At 36.8% G+C, this 11816-nt stretch overlaps 1 long non-coding RNA gene across 1 annotated transcript; it reads right to left on the bottom strand.

Annotated features, from left to right (window-relative positions):
* Positions 1-8674: 8674 nt before the first annotated feature.
* On the bottom strand, positions 8675-11608 carry LOC140180335 (uncharacterized). Its single transcript, XR_011874284.1, has 2 exons — positions 11499-11608; positions 8675-9287 (listed from the first exon to the last, which is right to left on the bottom strand). It is a non-coding gene; the product is annotated as an uncharacterized lncRNA (long non-coding RNA).
* Between the last annotated feature and the right edge of the window lie 208 nt (positions 11609-11816).

Raw genomic sequence — 11816 nt, 5'->3', positions numbered from 1 at the left:
AGAATTTAGTGGCAGACCACTTGAGTCGCCTTGAGCATATTACAGATGACCCCACCCCTATAGCTGATAATTTCCCATTTGATAACCTGCAAGCAGTATCTGAGGTAGTCCCTTGGTATGCACCTGTAGCTAATTATCTAGTTAGCCGCACCTTTCCTCCAAACTTTTCTAAGCATCAAAGAGACAAGCTGAAAAGTGAGTCTAAATATTATATATGGGATGACCCATATTTATGGAGATGTGGCACTGACCAGGTAATTAGACGATGTGTGCCTCAATCAGAATTCCAGTCCATCTTAGAGGCATGTCACTCATCTGAGAGTGGAGGACATTTTGGCCCTCAAAGAATAGCTAGAAAAATCATAGACTGTGGATTCTGGTGGCCTACACTTTTTAGAGATGCTGCTAAATTTTGTAGATCTTGTTTTCCATGCCAAATATTTGGTAATATATCCAAGAGGGATGAGATGCCTTAACAAATTATGCTTTTCTGTGAAATCTTTGACGTTTGGAGCATTGACTTCATGGGTCCATTTCCAAATTCTAATGGTTATTTTTACATATTGTTAGCTGTGGATTACATTTCCAAATGGGTGGAAGTAATTCCTACCCGCACTGATGATGCTAACACTGTTGTTTCCTTTATGAGAAATCACATTATTTGTCACTTTGGATCACCACGAGCAATCGTGAGCGATCAAGGCACCCATTTTGTAACAGGAGACTAACAGGATTAATGAAGAAGCATGGGATAATTTATAAGGTTGCAACAGCCTACCATCCTCAGACTAATGGGCAAGCCGAGGTGTCAAACAGAGAGATAAAGCGTATCTTGCAGAAGATAGTCAAACCTCATAGACGAGAATGGAGCACCAGGCTACAAGATGCACTCTGAGCATACAGAACAGCATACAAAACACCCATTGGGATGACCCCTTTCCGCTTAGTTTATGGAAAAGCTTGTCATCTCCCTGTTGAAATAGAGCATAAAGCCTTTTGGGCAGTAAAGGAGTGCAACATGGAAATTGAGAAAGCCGGAGCTGAAAGGAAGTTGCAACTGCAAGAACTGGAAAGCCTTCGCCTAGAAGCTTATGAGAACTCAAGACTATACAAGAAAAAGATGAAGGCTGTACATGATCAGCACATCAAGAGAAAAGAGTTTCAACCTGAGGACTTAATCCTCCTTTACAAATCTCGACTGAGGCTCATGCCAGGCAAGTTGAGATCAAGATGGGAAGGTCCATACAGAGTAGAGAAGGCCGAACCATACGGAGTTTATCACCTAAGCCATCCTTCAAGCTCTGAACTTATCAAAGTTAATGGACATCGTTTAAAGCTGTACCATGGAGAGAGGATGCAGAAGAACAAGGAGCTCAAGATCTTCCTCCTGGAAGATCCCCACATAGCCGAAGACTGAGCTAGTGGAGCGTCCAACTTACGGATGTTAAAGCAAAGTGCTAGGTGGGAGACAACCCACCATGGTATGATCATTCTTTTCTTTATTTTTAGTTTTCCTATTCAATAACTCTTCTCCTTATTAGTGCATTTCGTGCATCTGCATTTCCATGCTTTTATTTAAAAAAAAACCAAAAATATTCAATAAATAAATAAGGGGACAAAATTACCCCAATGTTAAGTTAAGAATTCAAAGATCAATGCATGTATGATAAAATTAAAATAAAAAGTTGATACATGAGTATGGAATGTGAAAGGGAAATTCCGGGTAGCTAGGTATGAATTCTAAAGTTGTATAGAATGGGTTATGTTAAAGCTTGGGTTAATTAAAGATTCAGTTTATAAGCTTACTTAGCCATATATGTATCCTTACCATTACCTTAGCCCCATTACAACCTTGAAAAGACCTCATGAAGTTTGTATTGGTATATTAAATGTTGTTGATTGGTTAGGAGAAGAACAAAAATTAGAAAGCATGATTAGAGAAGGATAGAGTGATTGCCCTATAAACTAGAGAGATTAGAGCATACATACATCATCAGTGAGGGTTCAATGCTTAAAATTCTATGTTCACTGCTTTCATGAGCTACCTTCTTGCATTTTTATTTGTTCTTACTGCATGAGAATTGAATTAGTGGAATTTGATTTGTGATTGTTTTGAAGAGCTTATTTACTATTGATCAAGTGGACAAGAATCATATAATTGCACTTACATATATAGGTTGCATTGCATTGCATGAGTTTTACATGTTCTTACTCATTTATTCTATCTCCTTCAACTAAGCATGAGGACATGCTAATGTTTAAGTATGGGGAGGTTGATAAACCATTATTTTATGGTTTATAATGTGTTTAATTGTGTGGTTTTATCATGATCTTTACCCACTTATTCATGTGACTAGCATGCATTTATATTTCCTTCCTAAAATTATCACATGATTAAAAAGTTGCTTCCTAAGAGACTTTTAATTACGCATTTTAATTCTCCTTTATTCCATTCGATGCCGTGATCTGTGTGTTAAGTATTTCAGGCTGTATAGGGCATGAATGAGTTGGAGATTGGAAAGAAAGCTTGCAAAAATGGAAGGAACACAAGAAGTTTAGGAGATGACCAGCGAGAAGTGACGCGGCCGCATGGCTTACGCAACCGCGCGGATTGGAATAGCACAAGTGACGCGGAGGCGTGGACAACGCGCCCGCATGGCAAGAAAAAAGCCGAATAACGCGTCCGCATGAATGACGCGATCGCGTGATGTGCGCGATCTGCATAATTTGCAGAATTCGTTGGGGGCGATTTTGGGCCCTACTTTGACCTAGTTCTCGGCCCGGAAAAGCAGACTAGAGCCAGAGAACATGCAGAAACCAACAACAACATTCATTCTACATAGTTTTTAGTTTTTAGATCTAGTTTTTACTCCTCCTCTAGGTTTTTCTCTCTACACATTCATAGTCCTTAGGATTTTATTTTTCTCTTTGCATTGGGATATTGAGAAGAGTTATTACCTCATCAAGACTTTGTCATTCTAGTTCGTTTTCTTTACTTGGCTTTACTCTTCCATGTCCTTTAATTTACTCAATTTTACTATTGGATTATTTTAGAAATTATTAATACAAGAGTTACTTTTATTTTTATTTGATTCCTTTGAGTTTTATTTATCATGTCTTTCTTTAATTCTCTTTTCTATGTTATGAATTCCACATTCACAATGAGCGAGTAGTTCCCTAACTTGATGGGGAGTTGATTGAAAGGAACCCTTGAGTTGGAATGCTCAAAGGAGAAATTATAATTGGGTTTATTATTGGATTGCTCTCTAGTCACTAACGCCAGTCCTTCCAAGTAAGCGGATTGGGACTTATGAATAGAAACAGCATTCCAACTTGTTTGACTTTTCCTTACCTAGTAAGGGATAACTAAACAGAACAACCTTCAATTATCGATTAATCTTGAGAGTACTGCAACAAGAATAGGGCTTCCAACTAATCTACTCCCAGTCGAGGCTTTTATTTAAATTACTTAATTTCTCCAATTCAATTTTCTGTTTATTCAACTCAAACTCTTTTTGAAAAAATCTGATTAATAAAATAGCACACCTTTCTGCAACTCGTTGGGAGACGACCTGGGATTCATACTCCCAGTATTTTAATTTTAATTTTTGTGACAACCCTTCTAAATTGATAAGTGGATTTCTGGTTGGTTAAGAACTATACTTGCAACACATATCTTATAACAATTCTTAATTCGCCAATTTCTGCCACGTCAATGCCCCATACATCAAACAACTCAATCTCTAAGATCCCTTGTTGAGGCATGGCGTAACCCTGAGGCAAGTTACCAGCTCTTTGGCAACTGTCACAGTTACGCACAAACTCTCGGGCATCTTTATAGATAGTAGGCCAGTAGAAGCCACATTGGAGAACCTTAGTGGCTGTTCGCTCACCTCCAAAATATCCTCCATACTGTGATCCATGGCAATGCCACAGGATCTTCTGTGCCTCCTCTCTAGGTACACATCTGCGGATCATTCCGTCTGCACATCTCTTAAAGAGGTATGGCTCATCCCATAGGTAGTACTTTGCATCAGAAATTAGTTTTTTTCTTTGTACCCTGCTGTACTCCTTGGGTATGAACCTCACAGCTTTATAATTTGCAATATCTGCAAACCATGGAGCTTCCTGAATGGCGAAGAGTTGCTCATCCAGAAAGGTCTCAGAGATCTCAGTAGGAGGGAGGGACGCCCCTGCTACTTGTTCTATCCGGGAGAGGTGATCAACTACCTGGTTCTCTGTCCCTTTTCTGTCTCTTATTTCTATATCAAACTCTTCCAGAAGCAACACCCATCTTATGAGCCTGGGTTTTGAATCCTGCTTTGTGAGTAGGTATTTAAGAGCAGCATGGTCAGTATACACAATCACTTTTAAACCTACTAAATAGGATCTAAACTTGTCAATGGCATAAACCACTGCAAGTAACTCTTTTTCTGTGGTTGTGTAATTCTTCTGTGAATCATTTAAAACACGGCTAGCATAGTAAATGACGTGCAGAAGCTTGTTATGCCTCTGTCCCAATACTACACCAATGGCATGGTCACTGGCATCATACATTAGTTCGAATGGTGATGTCCAGTTTGGTGCAGAGATGACTGGTGTTGTGACTAGCTTAGCTTTCAGGGTCTCAAACGCCTGCAGACACTCTGTGTCAAACACAAATGGCGTGTCAGCAGCTAGCAGATTGCTCAGAGGTTTTGCAATTTTTGAAAAATCCTTTGTAAACCTCCTATAGAATCCTGCATGCCCCAGAAAGCTTCTGATTGCCTTAACATTGGCAGGTGGTGGTAATTTTTCAATTACCTCTACTTTAGCTTGATCCACTTCTATTCCCTTGTTTGAAATTTTATTCCCATGGACAATTCCCTCAGTCACCATAAAGTGACATTTTTCCCAGTTTAAAACCAGGTTAGTCTCTTGGCACCTTTTCAGAACAAGTGCTAGATGAGCAAGACATGAGCTGAATGAGTCTCCAAATACTGAGAAGTCATCCAAGAAGACTTCTAGAAATTTTTCCACCATATCAGAGAAAATAGAGAGCATGCATCTCTGAAAGGTTGCAGGTGCATTGCACAGACCAAAAGGCATTCTTCTGTAGGCAAATATTCCAGAAGGACATGTGAATGCTGTTTTCTCTTGGTCCTGAGGATCTACTACAATTTGGTTGTAACCTGAATAGTCATCCAAAAAGCAGTAGTATTTATGACCTGCTAGTCTCTCTAGCATCTGGTCTATGAATGGTAAAGGAAAATGATCCTTTCTGGTGGCTGTATTGAGCCTTCTGTAGTCAATACACATACGCCACCCTGTAACTGTTCTTGTAGGAACCAGTTCATTCTTTTCATTATGAACCACTGTCATGCCTCCCTTCTTGGGGACAACGTGAACAGCGCTCACCCAGGGGCTATCAGAAATAGGATAAATAATCCCAGCCTCTAGTAACTTAGTGACCTCTTTCTGCACCACCTCCTTCATGGCTGGATTTAGCCGCCTCTGTGGTTGAACCACTGGCTTAGCATCATCCTCCAATAGGATCTTGTGCATGCATCTTGCTGGGCTAATGCCTTTAAGATCACTTATGGACCACCCAAGAGCTGTCTTGTGTGTCCTTAGCACTTGAATTAGTGCTTTCTCTTCCTGTGAATTTAAAGCAGAGCTTATGATCACTGGAAAAATGTCACCTTCTCCCAGAAATGCATATTTCAGGGATGGTGGTAGTGGTTTGAGCTCGGGTTTAAGAGGCTTATCCTCTTCCTGAGGAATTTTCAGAGGTTCTTTTATTTTTTCTGATTCCTCCAGATCAGGCTGAACATCTTTAAAGATGTCCTCTAGCTCTGATTCAAGACTTTTAGTCATATTGCTCTCTTCCACCAAGGAGTCAATAATATCAGTGCTTATGCAGTCATTTGATGTGTCTGGATGCTGCATAGCTTTGACAAAATTTAACTTGAACTCATCCTCATTGACTCTCAGGGTCACTTCCCCTTTTTGTACATCAATAAGAGTTCGTCCAGTTGCTAGGAAAGGTCTTTCTAGAATGAGAGTTGTACTCTTGTGCTCCTCTATTTCCAGCACTACAAAGTCAGTGGGAAAGGCAAATGGCCCAACCTTGACAATCATGTCCTCAATTATACCTGATGGATATTTAATGGAGCCATCAGCAAGTTGAAGACATATCCGGGTTGGTTTGACTTCTTCAGTCAACCCAAGCTTTCTGATAGTAGATGCAGATATTAGGTTAATACTTGCTCCAAGGTCACATAGAGCTGTCTTAGTACAAGCACCCTCTAATGTTTATGGTATCATAAAGCTTCCTGGATCTTGAAGCTTTTCTGGTAAGCTTTTCAGAATGATTGCACTGCATTCTTCAGTGAGAAACACTTTTTCAGTTTCTCTTCAATCCTTCTTATGACTTAAGATCTCTTTCATGAACTTAGCATAAGAGGGTATTTGCTCGAGTGCCTCTGCAAACGGGATCTTTATCTCAAGAGTCCTGAAATAGTCTGAAAAGCGGGCAAATTGTTTATTCTGTTCCGCTTGGCGGAGTTTCTGAGGATAAGGCATCTTGGCTTTATATTCTTCAACCTTAGAGGGTAAAATTGATTCAGGAATTTGTCTGATAACTATCTCCATGTTTTTATGCTTGCTGTGGGTTGGTTATTTAACCACCTCTTAGCTTGATCTTTTACAGCAAATGGAAATAGTAATAATCTGTAGACATCCTGATCCACTTCTTTATCACGTACTGTGTCAGTAATTTGTAAGAACTGTGCCAGAAACTCAGTAGGTTCTTCCTGTGGAAGACCAGAATACTGGCAATTTTGCTGCACCATGATAATGAGCTGAGGATTTAGCTCAAAACTACTTGCTTTGATGGGAGGTATACAGATGCTACTCCCATATGCAGCTGTAATGGGGTTGGCATATGACCCCAGAGTCCTTCTGGACTGTTCATTTCCACTTATGTCCATGATAGAGAAAAGGGAATTGATATGAATTGCAAATAAATTATAATTTTTTTTAAGGTAACCGAAATTAAAATAAGATAAAATAAAATAAAATAAAATAATTAAAATTGAATATAAATTCGAAAATTAGAAGAAATTGAAATAAAAGCAAATTGAAGACTAAATTAATTAATTAATTAATTAAAAAGATTTTGAAATTAGCAATCAAAAAGATATGATTGAGGATTATTTTGGAAAATATATGATTGAGAAGATATGATTGAAGAAATTAAAAAGATTTGATTTTTTTTTTTGAAAAAGATTTGAAAAGATCAATTTTTGAAATTAGAATTCTGACTTGATTAAAAAGAAGAGATATGATTTTGAAAATCTTTGACTACTTTAATGTTAAATTTCGAAAATTATGAGTAAAATAAGGAAAAGATGTTTTTTATTTTTAAATTTTAATGAGGAAAGAGAAAAACAACAAAACGATACTAAACTTAGAAATTTTAGATCAAAACAAAGAGAACAAACAAGAAAACTTTGAATGTCAAGATGAACACCAAGAACACTTTGAAGATCAAGATGAACACCAAGAACAAATTTTTGAAAAATTTTTAAGTAAATAAAAGCACAAAATACACCAAACTTAAAATTTTTAGAAAACTAAGCACAAATTTTCAAAAATTTAAAGAAAAACACAAAGAAGACACCAAACTTAAAATTTTTAAAGATCAGGAAAGAACTAAGAACCTGCAAATTCGAAAAATTAAAAGAAAATAAAAGCATGCAATTGACACCAAACTTAAAATATGAAACTAACTCAAATAAAAGACTTAAATTTAGTGACTCTAAACTAACAAAAATAAATTATTCCTAATCTAAGCAACAAGATAAATCGTCAGTTGTCCAAACTCGAACAATCCCCGGCAACGGCGCCAAAAACTTAGTGCACGAAATTACAATCACACTTTTGCAACTCCGCACAACTAACCAGCAAGTGCACTGGGTCGTCCAAGTAATACCTTACGTGAGTAAGGGTCGATCCCACGGAGATTGTCGGCTTAAAGCAAGCTATGGTTATCTTGTAACTCTTAGTCAGGATATCAATAATTCTCAGATTTAATTGTAAAAAGTAAAAGAAAATGAAATAAATACTTGTTATGCAGTAATGAAGAACAGGTTGAGGTTTTGGAGATGCTTTGTCTTCTGAATCTCTGCTTTCCTACTGTCTTCTTCTTCATGCACGCAAGGATCCTTCCATGGCAAGCTTTATGTTGGGCATCACCGTTGTCAATGGCTACTTCCCGTCCTCTCAGTGAAAATGTTCCAAATGCGCTGTCACCGCACGGCTAATTAGCTGTTGGTTCTCGATCATGTTGGAATAGGATCCATTGATCCTTTTGCGTCTATCACACGCCCAACACTCGCGAGTTTGAAGCTCGTCATGGTCATCCCTTTCCAGATCCTACTCGAAATACCACAGACAAGGTTTAGACTTTCTGGATCTCAGGAATGGCCGGCAGTAATTCTAGCCTATACCACGAATGTTCCAATCTTAGATTAGAAACCCAAGAGATACACATTCAAGCTTGATTGCATGTAGAACGGAGGTGGTTGTCAGGCACGCGTTCATAGGTGAGAATGATGATGATTGTCACGGATCATCACATTCATCAGGTTGGAGTAAGAATGAATATCTTAGAATAGAAGCAAGCGTGATAGAATGGAAAACAGTAATAATTGCATTAATTCATGAAGAACAGCAGAGCTCCTCACCCCCAACAATGGGGTTTAGAGACTCATGCCGTAGAAGATACAATATGAAACGTGTAGAATGTCATGAGGTACAAAATGAATCACTAAAAGTGGTTTTTATAATCAACTAGTGACCTAGGGTTACAGAAAATGAGTAAGCTAGGGTGTTTAGTGTAAAAATCCACTTCCGAGGCCCACTTGGTGTGTGCTTGGGCTGAGCATTGAAGCTTTCATGTGTAGAGACTTTTCTTGGAGTTAAACGCCAGCTTTTGTGCCAGTTTGGGCGTTTAACTCTAGCTTTTATGCCAGTTCTGGTGTTTTAACGCTAGAATTTCTATGCTGACTTGGAATGCCGGTTTGGGCTATCAAATCTCAAGAAAAGTATGGATAATTATATATTTCTGGAAAGCCCAGGATGTCTACTTTCCAACACAATTGAGAGCGCGCCAATTGGACTTCTGTAGCTCCATAAAATTCACTTCGAGTGCAGGGAGGTCAAAATCCAACAGCATCTGTAGTCCCTTTTCAGCCTCTAAATAAGATTTTTGCTCAGGTCCCTCAATTTCAGCCAGAAAATACCTGAAATCACAAAAAAACACACAAACACATAGTAAAGTCCAGAAAAGTAAATTTTAAATAAAAACTAATAAAAATATGATAAAAACTAACTAAAATCTACGGAAAATATACTAAAAATAATGACAAAAAGCGTATAATTTATCCGCTCATCACACATGCCTCATGCGTACCCGCAACTCCGTTTTTGTGCGTGCACATGAAACTCGCATGAAATTATTTCACTTCTGTTTCACCCATCATGCGTACGCATATGCTGACCTCAATTTTCTACAACTTCTGCAAAATTCTATTTTAAAGCCCCAAATTCAAACTCTCATAACTTTTTCTACAAAATTTCATTTTCCTTCATCTTTAAATGGTTTTAAAAATCTTTCCACTAGTTTTAATTTAAGACAAATCCCATCCAAATCTAAACTTCGAGTGCCAAGTTATGACCCGCCGAAGTTGGCTAAAAATCTATTTTTACCAAATTCTCATAATCCATCAATTTCATAAATTTTCAATTCAATTCAATCATAAACCATTCCAAAACCACTTATACACATCCCAAACACTCATCCATACATCCTCAACCATTCCAAGCCTAAATCAACTCCCAACTTATTTAACCCATTCCATCAACATATCTATCCATCAATAACATACAATACAATATATATATATATATATAATATCGAAACTCTTTATCAATCAATAATCAAATCGTCTCATTCCCATACAACAATTCATACCACTTACCTCAACTTACTACATAGGAGATTCCTCATCCTATTATAGCCTCCAACCCAATTTACACAATTTACAATATTCATACACCTAATTCTCAGTTAAAACTTCAACATACATACTCATTTTCATGCAACATAGCACCAACATATATCACAATGTCTAACTGCAACAATATCACATAGCACTTCTTAATTCATCAAAACTCATTATTTTTCCTCTCAATTTTCATGCCAAAACACATCAACCAACTCAACACTCATACTAACTATTATTCAAGCATATCAACAATCAATTCCATTCAACTTATCCTACGGGCAATTAACCTAGGTTTTCACATAACCTTACATAATACTTACTTGAAATTACCACCCGTACCTTAATGTCACAATTCCAAGCTTCCAAGCTTTCCTTTTCAAAGTTTAACATCATATTAGGTAATTTGACACAATATTCAAAACTAGGATTTTCATAAATTGATAAACCAAGAGAAAAAAAGATTTTTTTACCTTTACCTACTGAAATTAGTGATGGATACCACCAAGAACATAAGCTAGAAAATTCATATAACATCAATATTACTAAAAATTCTCAATACCCAAACAAAAAATGCAATTTCAGCTTTGAATGAGAAACTATGGCTGAGAGTTCGAGTTACTCACTATAATACTTATATAGAATTGAAGAAGACGCTGAGACGAACACGTCGCTGTAAACAGCTCATCAATCGAAACTCTGGAGCAAAATTTATGATGGATTGAAGATGGTGAAGTTAGGGCTTTTGCTCTCACCTCTCTCATCTCTCTTCTATCCGATCTCTCTCACTAAAATAGGGAGAATGGTGGCTGAAATCTCATTAAGTGTGGGTATATATATGGGAGCTTGGACCCACTTGGACCCGGTTCAATTATTTTAGCCTGTTGGCCTAATTTTAGACCAAAACCTTTAAGATAACGGTATTAATTTGTATCCTAACTATTTTTATTTTTTAAATTATAAATATAAATTCTTTAATCTTTTTTCGTTTTCATTTAATTTATTTATTAGTTGTCAATTAATTATTTAATATTTTACAAGATTTTACATGTAATACCGTAACCAAAACATCTATAAAAGGGATTAATATACCACTGAGAGAAAGAATAACTACAAAAAAATTATTTTAGATCTAAATCTAAATCTCGAATTTATGTCTCTATAAAATAGGGAAAAACACAAGAAAAAAAAACACATAGCAATAACAAACAAACACAAAAAAAGAGAGAAAAGAAGACGGATGAAAACAAGAAAGGGGTGGTGAAAAGGTGTGAACCGCAAAAAAATAAAGGTGGTAAATAGTGTAACTAACAAAAGTGATAATGAGACAGTAGAAAGAAAAGATAATGGATGGTTAGTAAGGAGAAGGAAAAGAGGAAGTTAATAGACCGAAAAAAGTTTCAAGGGAACCGGAGTAAAGGAGCCGAAAAGCAAAGGAAAAGAAAAGACCTCCATAACCTAGACCGAGTCGGCAGCGACAATCCTCAGGAAGCTTCGTTCTTGTTCCTTTCGTTGGAGAGACAGAACCTGAGATTGATGCTGATACTATCTCATATAGCATGATTGTTATTTTGTGGTCACTATCATAAAAAAATATTTTTTATTTGCTTTTACTATTTGATTGAAGTTAAGATTTAATTAATTTAGATTTTGCATTTAAAAGGAGAATACATTAGTTAGTCTATCGATTAAAAACGAATAATATAATTAATTTTTTTATTTAAATTAATTAAATATAATATTTATCCAAATATGTAATATGTAAAC

Source organism: Arachis hypogaea, chromosome 16 (genome assembly GCF_003086295.3).
Source record: "Arachis hypogaea cultivar Tifrunner chromosome 16, arahy.Tifrunner.gnm2.J5K5, whole genome shotgun sequence".
Taxonomy (NCBI): domain Eukaryota; kingdom Viridiplantae; phylum Streptophyta; class Magnoliopsida; order Fabales; family Fabaceae; genus Arachis; species Arachis hypogaea.
This window is presented reverse-complemented; position numbering and strand designations above follow the sequence as displayed.